We start from the raw sequence: 13,709 nt of genomic DNA, 5'->3' as shown, positions 1-13,709 counted from the left end.
TGCTCTTTAGACAACTCAGCAGTTTATTGAGTGAAACAGCTACTTTCATACCTTTACAAGCAGAAAACATCATACATAAAGAATGCCACCTGGTTTTAACCACATTAATACAATTTTCTTTATCATGAGTGATTGCAGAAGCTAGGGATATTGTTATTAACATTCCAAGATAAACTAGGCGCCTATACCTAATATTCCTTAAGATAGGCAAAAACAGGTCTGTTTATAAAAAAGATAAAAAGCTACCTATTAATTAACCCTAGGGTCAGAAAAGACATGCTTGAATAAATTCCAAGAAAACAGAAAACTAGGTAAGAGGTCACTATGTTTTTCTCGAGGAATAACAAAGGAGGCCAGGTAAATATTTTACTTCTAAACCGTGGGGTGGCGGGACAGGGAATAGCCTCTTTCAAGGCCTTTCCCAGGGCCTATTTGGGCCTTGTCCAGGCCGGCTCCCCGCATCTCCCCCTTTTTTATTTATTAAAATATCAAGCCTCCCCGTTCACTCCCCGAGAAAAATGAAATAATGTTAATTTTTCATAATACGGGAAAACTTCATGATTCTTTCAGTAACTAAATTCATAATACATTGTAAAAAACATGGTCCACAACAAAGAAAACAAAGTACAATAACAAGTATCATAAGCAGGTTTTTCCACCACTCTCAAACCAGGATTTAACTTGTTCCCAAAAAGAAAGGGAGGAATCCTGCATAGAGAGTACTTGATGTTGAAGATCATTTACAGCATCAGACACATTGGAAGATAAATCTGGGATATACACACAACATTCTACTTTTATTATAGCGCAGGTCCCACCTTGAGCAGCAGTAATAATGTCTAAGGCCATTCGGTTTTGTAACACGGCCTTTCTCATTTGTTTCTGTTCTTCATTTAAAGCTTCAATAGCCTTCTTTGTGTCTAATAAGGCTTGTTGAGTAAAATTAGTTAAGTCATCTACATGGGTCATTATGTCGACCGTCCCAACAGAGGTAACAAAGACTGCTGCCAAATAATCATACCAATGAAATACAGATGAGACCATCGCGCTTTCAAAAAAGCAAGGTTGGCAGGGTTTTTGATGGGCTTATGACTAATGCGACCAGGGGCAAACACAAATCCAAGGCTGCACCGTCCTACCCATCCCACAGGCAGCCACCGCCAAACATTAGAACCACAGATCCATTTTGTTCCATTAGGAGCAACCCATCTGATGCCAGGGTTGTAAAACCAATCAGATTCTGGCCATGGCGTGGATGTTTTAACAGAAAAGGTGACATCAATTATGTGATCACATAAGGAAATAGGGGTGATACCCATATGTTTCAGCAAATGTTTGCCTAAGTCTCTTTCTCCAAATCTGGGTTGATGTTCTTGTTGTTCCCAGCAAATGTCCGCTTGTTTCAGTAATTGTCCTTTTTCTGGGGTCATCCAAAAGTATTCATCCCAAATCTGATAATAGTCCCCAAAATATCAGCTGGAATGATCTTGTCCTTTACTGGAGGAATTGACGTACTGATTAAAGGCAGCAGAGATTATCTTAATACTTTTGCTGGCATTAAATCTTATCCAGGAGTCATAAGGTTTCTAATTACACCAGGTCAAAGCTGTAACATTAAGAGAATTAAGGCTAAGGTAAATCTGCTTATATTGTTCTAAAAATTCACACACCGCAGGTAGTTCTTCCTGACCCATCGGTAACACCCACCATGGGAAACCATTTACAACTGACAAAGGCATAGCAGTGCATACCCAACAAGCAGAGGTATTATGAAAATCAGCATAAGAATGAGCCCAAGAAAGAAAAACATTTCCTTCAGCTCTGGGAAAGGCCTGATTCATAACGGCACATGCCAATGCAAGCACCAGGTAGGATAGGGAAATATGTGGATTGATTGTATCTGCAGCAATGTGTCTTGCTCGCTCCACGAACTCACGTAGTTGTTGATTTGTTGGCAGAACATTCCTCTCTTGTATCCTCAGCCTCTCTAGTCGAGCAGTCAGCGACTGTCTCCGTCTGGCGTACCAGCCTCTCCGGGAGCCAGCACGGTGCTTCGGCATCCCGTGGAAAAACACAAACATGTCCCCGCCCCCATATCAAAACAGGGTCAGGGCCATGCCACTGATTAGTAATTGGATCTCTCCAAATTACATGAGGCTTGTTAATAGCAGCTGGGGACCAGAATTGCTGTGCTGCGGTTTTGCCTTCAGAGTCCAAATTTAAAAAATTAAGAATAAAAAGGGCATGATGTAAGTAATTATATGGTATGAGGGGATATAACTCCCCCTTCTTGAATTTCAAAAGCTGATGTTTTAATGTCTGATGAGCTCGTTCAACGATGCCTTGGCCTTGGGGATTGTAGGGGATGCCTGTTTTAAGAGAGATGGAGAGACGGGAGCGAAAATTAAGAAAAGCGGCAGAAGTATATCCAGGTCCACTGTCCATTTTGATGGTCTTTGGAGTTCCCATAACAGAGAAAGCTGCAAGGCAATGTGCGATACAATGTCGAGCTGCTTCTCCTGTTTGTAAAGAGGCAAAAATATATCCAGAAAAAGTATCTATATTAACATGAACATATTTCAATTTACCAAAGGAGAGAACGTGAGTAACATCCATCTGCCATAAATGGTTGGGAAGGAGGCCGCGGGGGTTCACACCATAGTGAGGAACAGAAAAAAACCGAGGACAAACAGAGCAGCGGTTAACTATTTGCCTGGTGGTTTCACGGGGTATTTATATTGTAATCTGAGGGTATTGCTGTTTTGATGATGTAATTGGTGAGAACGTTCTGCGAGTTGGGCCTGGGAAAGGAAAATATGAGTGGCTGAATCAGCTAATGCATTTCCAGAGTGCTCCAGGTAAACTCGTATGAGCGCGAATATGGCCAAAAAAGCATTTATGAATCCTTTGATCTAAAAGAGCTTGTATATGGCGAAACAGTTGCTGAATCACCGAATTAGCAGTATGAATAAAAGGAACAGTTTCTAGTTGATTAAAAGCTCTAATAACATACTGGCTATCAGAAAAAACATTTAAAGGTTCAGAGGCAAAGTGTTGTAGAACAGCAAACACGGTGCACAATTCTACTTCTTGTGCAGAGGAACAGCCTGTAAACCAGGAGGTAATATTGTCATTAATAACATAAGCAGCCTTTCCGTTGGAGGATCCATCAGTGAATACGGTAACTGCGTCTGTAAGTGGCTGCGAGACAACTACAGAAGGAAACACAAAGTCGTGCTGGCTGGCAAAATGTAGCAGCTTATTAGCAGGAAAATGATTTTCTAATCTGCCGGCAAAATGAGCCAGGGCTGCATTCCAGGAATCACTGAACTGGAATAGCTAGTTCTGCTGTTCGTTTGTAAGTGGTAGACAGATAAAGTAAGGGTCTCTCCCCAATAATTCTCTGGAATCTTGACGGCCCTTGGCGATAAGATTACTGACTAGATCAAAATAAGGGTTGAGTACCCGAGCAGGGGAAACAGGCAAATGTATCCAATAAAGACGGGAATCTTGAAAAAGAACAGCTGTAGGGGTGTGTTTAGAAGGAAGTATATACAAACCCCATTCTCTTGTATAATCACAAGGAGAACTTGTTTGAGCAGCCAAAGCTTTTTCCACTATATTTAAAGCTTGGCGTCCTTCATCAGTCAAAACCTGAGGCGACATAGGCTCTGAAGGTCCTTTAAGAATATCAAACAGAGGTTTTAATTCCCCAGTAGTGATTTTCAAATAAGGCCAAATCCAATTAATATCTCCTAATAATTTTTGAAAATCGTTTAATGTTTTCAAATTATCTTTACGAAGTTCTAATTTCTGAGCCTTAAAAGTCTCCCCTTCCAATCTGAAACCTAAATGAGAATAAGGTGGGCTATGTTGAACTTTTTCAGGAGCTATTTGAAGACCATAGTGCTGTAAATCAGCCTGCAAGCCGGAGAAGGCAGACAACAAAATACTTTCATTAGAATGAGCTAGTAAAATGTCATCCATATAATGAATCATATATAAAGAGGGATATTTTTGGCGAGTAGGTTCCAAGGCCTTAGCAACAAACTTTTGACACAAGGTGGGGCTATTGGCCATGCCTTGAGGAAGTACTTTCCATTGGTAGCGTTTCATGGGTTGATGAAAGTTATTAGCAGGGACGCTAAAAGCAAAGCGAGGACAATCTTGTGGTGCCAAAGGTATAGTATAAAAACAACCTTTTATATCAATGATTAATTTATAAGTTCCTTTTGGAATAGCTATAGGAGAAGGGAGGCCAGGTTGTAAGGGTCCCATAATAACCATGGTCTCATTAACTTTTCTAAGATCTTGTAGCAATCTCCATTTACCAGATTTCTTTCTAATTACGAAAACAGGAGAATTCCATGGCGAATTAGAATGTTCGATATGTCCAAGCGCCAATTGTTCCTGCACCAATTGTTCTGCGGCTGATATTTTTTCTTTCGTGAGAGGCCATTGATCGACCCAGACTGGCGCGTCACTTTTCCAAGTAATCACATCTGCATGAGCCGCAGGAGATACAATGGCCTCCCCTAAAAATACCCTAATCCTGATCGAAGAGGCAAGGTTTTAGTTTGAACAGGTGACAAATTTCCTTCTCCATTTCTTCCCAATCCCTGATTAGGCAATAGCCCCTGATTCAAAAGCATCTGGCTAACAGCATCATTCGGGGCAAATATGTAAACTCCCATTTGCTTCATGACATCTCTTCCCCACAGATTAACAGGAATGTTAGGTAAAATGTAAGGCTGGATATGTCCTTCATGACCCTCAGCATCCTTCCACTTAAGCAACTCAGAACTCTGCTCGGGGTTATGAGACTGGCCAATTCCCCGTAAGGTGGAGATGGCTACTTGCTTATTCCAGTTTTTTGGCCAATCATTTAAAGATATCACAGAAACATCAGCCCCAGTATCCAATATTCCTACAAATTTGTGCCCGTTAATAAGTAGTTCTAATTCTGGGTGAGTTTCTTTTATATTTTGAATCCAATAAGCATCAGATGACCCGAAACATGTGCCTTCCCGAGGTTGAGCGCTTTTTATTTTCCCCATGGGTATAGTAGGCAGCATGACCAACTGAGCTATACGCTGTCCAGAAGGGATACTAACAATGTTCTTTGGAGCGCAAGCCATAATTTTTATTTCCCCAGTAAAATCTGAATCAATTACTCCAGGGGCAATTTGTAATCCTTTCATAGTCCAACTGCTTCTTCCCAATAGCAAACCCACGGAATTCTGTGGCAACGGCCCATAAACCCCAGTGGGTAGCGCTTGCATTCCCATTTCAGGAGTTAGTACTGTATAGGTGGAGGAACAGAGGTCCAATCCTGCGCTGCCTGAGGTGGCTCTATAGAGATCTTTGACTCTGGGTTGGAAATCGTTCCCGGATGATTTTCCTGAATTGCCCTATAACATTGTTTCGGGGCCTGGGGCTGGCCCCTCACCCAGTTTCCCGACATAGGCGCAAGCACTTTTCCATTGATATCTGTTTTAGATCTACAATCCCTTGCCCAGTGTCTTCCCTTTTTACATCTGGGGCACAAATTAGGGTTATCATTTTGTTTACCAGCTGTCTCTCCTTTCCTTTGGGGGCACTGTATAGCTCAGTGTCCTATCTGTCCACAAGAGAAACAGCTGCCAGGGGGCCCATTGACCCTATTTTTAACCTTTCCTTTGTTAGCTTGTTGATACAATATTTCTTTAACAGTTTTTCCTTGAAGAGCAGCTGCAGTAGTTAAACCTTGCATATAAGACGGCCCAATATCTGCACAAATCCGGATATAATCAGCTATTCCTCCTTTCTTTCTGTAGGGTCTCAAAGCAGCCTGGCAAGCAGAGTTAGCATTTTCATATGCCAGCTGACGGGTTAAAACCATACCTGCTTCTTCATCTCCTATAACTCGCGATACTGAGTCAAGGAGACGAGCCACGAAATCCTGATAAGGCTCGTCAGGACCCTGCCTTATTTTAGACAAATCTTCAGATTTTTTATTAGATGTAGGAAGCCGCTTCCAAGCTATCAAAGCTGCCTCATTTATTTGGGGATAAGCTTCAGGGGGATAATTCAATTGCTGATTAGTAGCCCTATATGCTCCTTCCCCCATAAGCATTTCAAAACTCACTTGCAGACCATTTCTCCTGTTCCTGTCTGCAAAAATCCCACATTGTTCTCCAAATTCTGATTTCCATAACAAATAGTCTCCCCCAGAGAGGCAGGCCCTAGAGACGTGCTTCCAATCATTAGGAGGTAAATATTGACTATTTAAGTTCTCAATGATGGACATAGTAAAAGGAGCAGTTGGTCCATACTGGGCACAGGCTTGTTTTAATTTTTAATTTGCTTAAATGGCAGGGGTTCATAATACCTTTTTTGTTGAGCAACTTCAAGGACGGGGAAAAGGATAGGAAATCCTGCCAAGGTTTCTCCCTGTTGCCTCGCCTGGCGAATTGCAAGTTGGAGGGGGGACAGTTCGGAGGTGTTTTTTACAGATAATGCCTGTGCGGGAGCCTCAGACCCCTTTTGCATATCAGCAATCGGTGGGTCTAATCCAGCAATAACAGACGGAGGCTGCAATGGTAACTGATTAGAGGGACATAAGGGCTGGGAAAAAAGCTTTAAGTTAAGAGTATCAAGACGTTTAGTCACAGTTGTAAGTAAATCTTTAACCTCCGAAAAAGGGGATAATTCCGCTTGTGTTTTAACAGCGGTTTTTTCAGCAGCAAATAACTCCCATGGATCTTCTGCTTGCTCAGTAGGGTCTAATTCAGAGTCAGAGTCAGAAGAACTCTGTACGAGGGGTTTTTCTGCCGTACCATAATCATGCTCCAAAGGAGGAGCAGTAGGTAAAGTGGGAGGTTTGCCAATTATATTCTTTAATGCAGCCTCCAATTTTTTGCTTTCATGTTCAGGGTCCAAACAGTCCCTAATGAGTGTCCATAATGAATAAGCATCTAGCGGTACCTTTTCTGCTCCATGTAAAGAATAATACTGCTGAATTTGCTCTCTTACCTTCTTCCATGTGTCTATATTCACAGTCCCATCCTCAGGAAACCAAGGACAAACCTCTTCTACAAACAACAAAAACTTTTCTAACGTATGTTTAGCAACAGAAACTCCTCTTACCTTTAACATAGTCTTGAGCATAGTTACAAAAAGTTCCCTACTGCTACCTTGACCCATAGTTTATACTCTCGACTAAAAACCCTCTCCACCCTGAAAAAAATCCGTACTCACTCTTCTTTTGGGATCCCCTTTTTTACTCACGTTTCGGGCGGCTGCGATCATGCAGTCCAATCGGGTCCCTGTTCGGGCTTCACCTGCCAGAACCAGCCAGCAACATGAACAAGTCCCAACTGCAACCGCACGGAGGCCTGAGAAAGAAGAACTGAAAGTAAAAGAATGGGGTCGAGAGGGCTGAATGCTCTTTAGACAACTCAGCAGTTTATTGAGTGAAACAGCTACTTTCATACCTTTACAAGCAGAAAACATCATACATAAAGAATGCCACCTGGTTTTAACCACATTAATACAATTTTCTTTATCATGAGTGATTGCAGAAGCTAGGGATATTGTTATTAACATTCCAAGATAAACTAGGCGCCTATACCTAATATTCCTTAAGATAGGCAAAAACAGGTCTGTTTATAAAAAAGATAAAAAGCTACCTATTAATTAACCCTAGGGTCAGAAAAGACATGCTTGAATAAATTCCAAGAAAACAGAAAACTAGGTAAGAGGTCACTATGTTTTTCTCGAGGAATAACAAAGGAGGCCCGGTAAATATTTTACTTCTAAACCGTGGGGTGGCGGGACAGGGAATAGCCTCTTTCAAGGCCTTTCCCAGGGCCTATTTGGGCTTTGTCCAGGCCGGCTCCCTGCAGGGGAGGTCCCCAGTGGGCACAGGGCAGGGACCACCCATGTGGATAGAGCCTAGCCACCAGGGCCCAGCCAGCCCCTTCTGGCACAGACCCCACTCCAGACAGGCTGGCCTCTGGCCCTAATCTCCTTTGCCCCCACCCCTGGCTTAGGGGTGATCAGCCTGGCAGCTGATGCCTCAAGGGGAGAACAGGTAGAGAGGAAAGCAACCCAACCTCCCAAGTCTCAGTTTTATGCCCCCTGCATTTCACCAGCTAACCCCAAAATGATTTGGGGATATCTGAGGACCCCATCGGCTAATGTGTGTGAAATTGCTTGGTTAAGTCATCAATTCCCACCCAAACATGGTGGCTCTGGGACCTGGGTTCAGCTCAAAGATTTCCTGGGAACCCCTGTCAAGTTCAAAAACAGGCCGTGAGCAGTGTGCCTCAGACTGAGGCTCCAGCCCAGGGCATACCCTCCTGGAAGCCCAGTCAATTGCAAAGGATCTGTCGGGTTCTGATCAGGAAGAGGGTAGGATCCCCCAAAGTCGGCCCTGAGCCAGCCCTCTCCCTGCCCACCAGGAGACTTCATGATCCCCTTCTTCATCATTCTCATCTTCTGCGGGATGCCCCTCTTCTTCATGGAACTCTCGTTAGGCCAATTTGCAAGTCAGGGCTGCCTAGGGGTCTGGAAGATCAGCCCCATGTTGAAAGGTGACGCCTGGATGTGGTACACACACACACACACACACACATGGGCCTCTGGGGGCCGTGCAGACTCACTCCTCTGTATAAAGACTGCCAACCCCTATGGAACCCAGGTGTTGACCTGAGGCCCACATCAATGGCCAAGGCCAGGGACACATCCTGGGATCCATTGTTTACTTGGCCTCCACCCTCTTCTCCTACCACATGCATACACAAAAGCCCTTCGCCCGCAGCCCCCTTGACTCAGCCCCCAGCTCACTCCTGCCAAGGCTTTGACCTGCCCCTTCTGTGGCCTTCCACAAAAACCCGCCCTTTAGGCCCTTCAAAATTAGCTTCACATCCTTCAGCTAGGTGTGTGAGGCTGCTCCTGCCCCTCCCTTCCCCTAGGTGTGGGCTACGGCACGATGGTGGTGTCCACATACACCGGCATCTACTACAACGTGGTCGTCTGCATCGCCTTCTACTACTACTTCTCGTCCATGATGCTCTGGACCTACTGTAATAACCCTTGGAACACGCCCGGCTGCGTGAGTGTGCTGGATAACCCCCAAATCACCAAGAGCTTGCAGCTTCCTGCCCTGCCTGGCAACGTCTCTCAGGTGCTCAACCAGACCCTCCCGAGGACAAGCCCCAGCGAGGAGTTAGGAGGTGAGGCCCCCATGGGACCTGGGCTTCTAGGGGTTACCCTGGGAGCCTATCTTCAGCCCTCCCTATTCGCTGAAGGGCAGTGGTCTGCAGTCTAGGAAGGGCGCCGGGAACGGAGCAGAGCAGGGGTGTGGGAAGAAACATGAGGAGCTCGCGGTCCACTTCAGGAGAGGCTGACGCACAGGCTTAGTGAGTGTGTGTGCATCCTTACGCCGCAGCACTGAGGCTCCAGCAGTCAGGCAGGTCAGACGAGGAGGGTCGGGGCAAAGACAGGTGGCTTCCTAGTGAGCAGAAGAGCGCCAGCAGAGGCCCTTAGTCCCAGATGAGCCGGAGGATAAGCCGTTGTGACCAGGGCAACAGGTGTGTGGGGAGCTCACCAGCCACGTGGCAGTCTCCAGGGAGTACGTGACTTCTTGGAGGGCTTGCACGGATGAAGCATAGAGCTAACCCTGCAGAACCAAAGGAGAGCCACTGCAGTTCCCTGAGCCCAGGGCTGTCGTCACCAAGCTGCGTCTGGGAAGGGCAGCCCGGCACCCCTGCGCTCTGCTGACGGAGAACAGAGTCCCGGGGCTGGCCTGAGGGGAGGCTCTGCTGCTGGGGGTGTTTGGAATACCTTGTCCCAGCTGGGTGGGTATGAGGGCACAGCAGGACATCCTGGAGGAAATCCCCCACATCCTGTTGGGGAGCTCGAGGGAAGAGGGCTTTGTGGGCTGGGGGGCAGGCCTCGTTCATTCATTCCACAAACATTTATGGCTTCCACTCTGCCGGGCCCTGTGTGCCTATGGGGTATGAACGGCCCTGAGACCCTGCCACGAGGAGGTCACAGTCTAGAAGGGAGATGGGTTGTTGGTGCTATTTGGGGCAGGGGCCTCAGTACAGTCATATGCAGGGGTGTGGTGAGGGCAAGAGCAGGTGATCGAGGAGGCTTCCCATGGACTTCCCTCAAGGTCCAGTGTCTAAGACTCTGAGCTTCCAGTGCCTCCACTGCAGGGGGCGCAGGTTCAATCCCTCCTCAGGGAACTAAGATCCCGCATGCCAAGCATGACACGGTCAAAAAATAAATCATAAAAAAAACCCCCAAGACTTCCCAGAGGAGGGAGAAAGGAAGTATAGAAGGATTGGGAGACGTGGGCAGATGAGCTGCAGCCAGGAGGTGGCAGGCTGGAGCTGGGGTTGGGAGCAGGTAGGGCAGAGTATTGGGACAGAGGAGGCCAGGACATCAAAAGGCACGGGGCTTCCCCTGCCGGTCAGAGGGCTCGAGCCTTCTGCATGCTGTGATGGAGAGGCAGGGCTGAGAGGCTGAGGTCCCAGTGACACACGAAGTCCTAGCAGGGCCACGTCCTCTAAGCCGAGGGCCAGCACTCGGAGCCTCGGGGCCCAGTGTCCCTGGGCTGCTGCTGCTGCTGCGTACGTGCCCAGTCGCGTCTGACTCTCGGCAACCCCATGGACTGCAGCCTGCCAGGTGCCTCTGTCCATGGAATTTTCCAGGCAAGAATACTGGCATGGGTTGCCATTTCCTACTCCAGGGGATCTCCCTGACCCAGGGGTTGAACCAGTGTTTCCTGCACCTCCTGCACTGGCCGGCGGATTCTTTACCACTGAGCCACCTGGGAAGGCCCTGTGCGGTGCTATAGATGTTCAAAGACGGTTAAGATGTGGTCACTGTCCTCAAGACTCATGGTGGAGACCATGGAGCCGCTGCCTCCCAGTGAGGTTTGGGCAAAATTACCTCTGGGCAGATTCAGTCGTTCAGTCATTGGACGGGTCATTTCCTGAGCACCAAGTAGGTACCGGGAACTGTACTCAGAGCAGGGACAGAGCAGGGAGTAACAGACTCCGCCCACTTAGGTATTCTGCTACACGTGGGGCATGGTGTGGGCTGGGCAACTTGATCTAGACTAGGGCGAGCCTTCTGGAAGGTTCCAGAAGCACAAAGCCCAGAGATGCTCTAGAAATTACCACCCCAGGGACTGTCTTCCAGGGTGGGGCTACTACTTGGCAAAGCTCAGGAGATTTTATCCAGTGCAATTAGAGGGGAATTTCCCTCCAAGAAAACTAGCCATGGGTCAGGAGGTACACAGGATGGCCCGCTGAACTCCACTCCTTTTCCGGGGCTGGAGCCAGGCCTCCCTAAGGAGCAGGCAGTCCCAGGCAGGACTCCTTCCCTTCAGGATGGCTCCCGGCTGCGCCCTCCTGGAGAGCCTAGGGACGTGACCTTTGAGAGGGCTGCCCAAGATGGCTTCAGCAAGACGAGGTGACCAAGCACCCCCATTTCTGGGCACCCACTATGTGCTTATTGTGGTTTAGTTGCTCAGTCGTGTCCAACTCTTTTGCAACCCCATGGGCTGCAGCTCTCCAGGCTCGTCTGTCCATGGGATTCTCTAGGCAAGAATACTAGGGTGGGTTGCCATTTCCTTCTCCAGGGGATCCTCCCAACCCAGAGATCAAACCCAAGTCTCCTGCATTGGAAGGTGGGTTCTTTACCCCTGAGCCACCAGGGAACTATGTGCTAGGCATATTATATGACATCATCCCCATTTTCAGATTCAGAGTCTGATTCCCCGATGTTGAGGAGCTAGGCTGCAATGCTGTGTCAGGATACGCATGCCCCACTGTGCCTGGTGCCTAATGTGAATTAGGCCGATGATACTGCCCAGGCATTCTGGGTCCACAGGCTCCAGCGACCCTGTGGAAAGCTGCACAATCTCATTTGAGCCCCAGAGCAACCCTATTAGATAGTGTGTGCCAGTTTTATAAAATATTCCCATTTTACAAGTGAACAAAGCAAATCAAGAGAAAGATTGACTCCTCTAAAGCGAGAAGAGCTCCCAGGGCAGATTTCTGAGCCCACGTCTGCCTTTTGCCTGCTCTTTGGCTTCCAGCCTTCCCTGCCCTCACCACGTCTTTACAGTATGAACTTACAGTCCTCTGAGAGCTGGTCTGAGGCCTGCCAGGCAGGCCCTAAGCTCAGGACCATGCCCTTGTCTCCCAGCAGACACCTGACGCTCAACGGGACTTGGACCCAGCAGCCCTCTCTCAGTGTCTTCACACCAGCTCTAGAGCCACACAGACCTCACTCAGCTCCTGGCTGTGCTACATACCAGCTTGGCCTTGTGAGGTCACCAAACCTCTTTACGTCTCAACTGTTCATCCACTAAGTGGGAGTGGTTACAACATCATTCTTGTTATTATGAAGATGTAGCAGAAATCACTAAGAACAGTGATGGGTACTCAGTAAGTACAGTGAGAGCCACTGCTGGAGATGCAGTGAAATAGATGAGTGTCCTGTTCTCAAGGTGTTTACCATCTGGTTGGGGAAATTAAAAAATAATGCAGAATAAGTCCAAAGATGTTATGTGAAAGCCAACTTGTAAATATGTGTGGTTCCAAAAGCTTTTCAGTTAGTTGTTTGGTCTCAAAAGCACATGGTCCATAACCAAACATTAAATACGGTGCCATAAAAAGAAAGAGTTCAGAAGATTAGCCTTCCAAGCTCTTTAAACCCTTGTGTTTTATGCTGACCTCTTGCAATAAAAAAATAACACAAAGCACTACCAGTTTAACATATGTAACTAAACGAAGTTTTTAGAGAGTATTTTGAGCAAGGAATGCATTCTTTCCTTTGAATGCTGGTGCTTAAAGTAAAACACCTCTCAGCTATAGCAGTAAGACCCGGTGGCTATTCTGGAAGGCAGAGCCTCCCAACACGATGTGCCCTAAATAGTGTGCCAGTCTGGTTGGGCTTGGGCAGCCCAGAAACTCCAGCCCTGCTGCCTTCAGCTTTGAGTGACCTTGTCTATTTGCCCCACCGGCCCAAACTATTTTTTTCTGCATGTCCCAAAGGGAAAAAGATTGGAAAGCTCAGCCGCAAGGGTCCAGGAGCCACTCCTGGGAGGAGGGGGTGGATCTTATTCATCCCTTTATCTTTGGTTCCCCCATGGACTGAGAGCCTGGACAGTTTCTGACCCTGATGCCTGTTGAGCGAACCAACACAGAGGCAGGAGTTTGGCAGAAGAGGCATGTGTTGGTCAGCGCCCTCTGCAGGTCACAATATGAAGGGCAGCCTAGGAGAAGATTTGAGGCAGAGGCAGCCTACTGACCTTTCTTAGTAAGAGGGGGCATTCCTCCAGAGGGCCAAGGAGTCGAGGGGCTTTGTTTACGACCCGTGACTCCGAGGGAAGGTCCTGCTGAGGCAGGTGGTGGGGCTGCTGGGAAGCTGTGTGAGGGGAGGGGAGGCCACAGAGCTGAGTCGGTGGGTTCCAGGGAGGCCAGGGTGGGGAGGGATGCCAAGTGGAACGGAGGGCAGGCCCTAGGTCCAGAGAGGAAGCCTGAGGAGGTTGGGCCTTTTCCTCTGGATCTAGATATTGTCCATTTCACTGGGGAGGCTGTAGTTGTGAATCTAGGATCATCTAGTCATTGTAGGACAGCACCTCCTCTGTGCTAGTCCTTGTCATATAAGGAGAGTGCCCACTGTGTGTTGGTGCCTAAGATAGG

At 47.4% G+C, this 13,709-nt stretch overlaps 1 protein-coding gene across 22 annotated transcripts in view; it reads right to left on the bottom strand.

Moving 5' to 3' along the window:
• LOC122681451 (conserved oligomeric Golgi complex subunit 2-like) overlaps nucleotides 1–13,709 on the bottom strand; it is a 35,560-nt gene continuing 21,851 nt past the window's right edge. For 6 of the 22 annotated variants that reach the window (XR_006337000.1, XR_006337004.1, XR_006336995.1 and 3 more), the window contains 3 exons: nucleotides 9,427–9,664; nucleotides 7,270–7,390; nucleotides 1–2,801 (listed from right to left, as the gene is read on the bottom strand). The gene's annotated coding sequence lies outside the window, so the exon portion shown is untranslated. Of the gene's footprint in view, nucleotides 2,802–7,239; nucleotides 7,391–9,426; nucleotides 9,665–13,709 lie in introns of all 22 variants that reach the window. The other 16 variants (XR_006336986.1, XR_006336991.1, XR_006336987.1 and 13 more) reach the window with 14 other exon arrangements.

Source organism: Cervus elaphus, chromosome 23, assembly GCF_910594005.1.
Source record: "Cervus elaphus chromosome 23, mCerEla1.1, whole genome shotgun sequence".
Lineage (NCBI taxonomy): Eukaryota > Metazoa > Chordata > Mammalia > Artiodactyla > Cervidae > Cervus > Cervus elaphus.
This window is presented reverse-complemented; position numbering and strand designations above follow the sequence as displayed.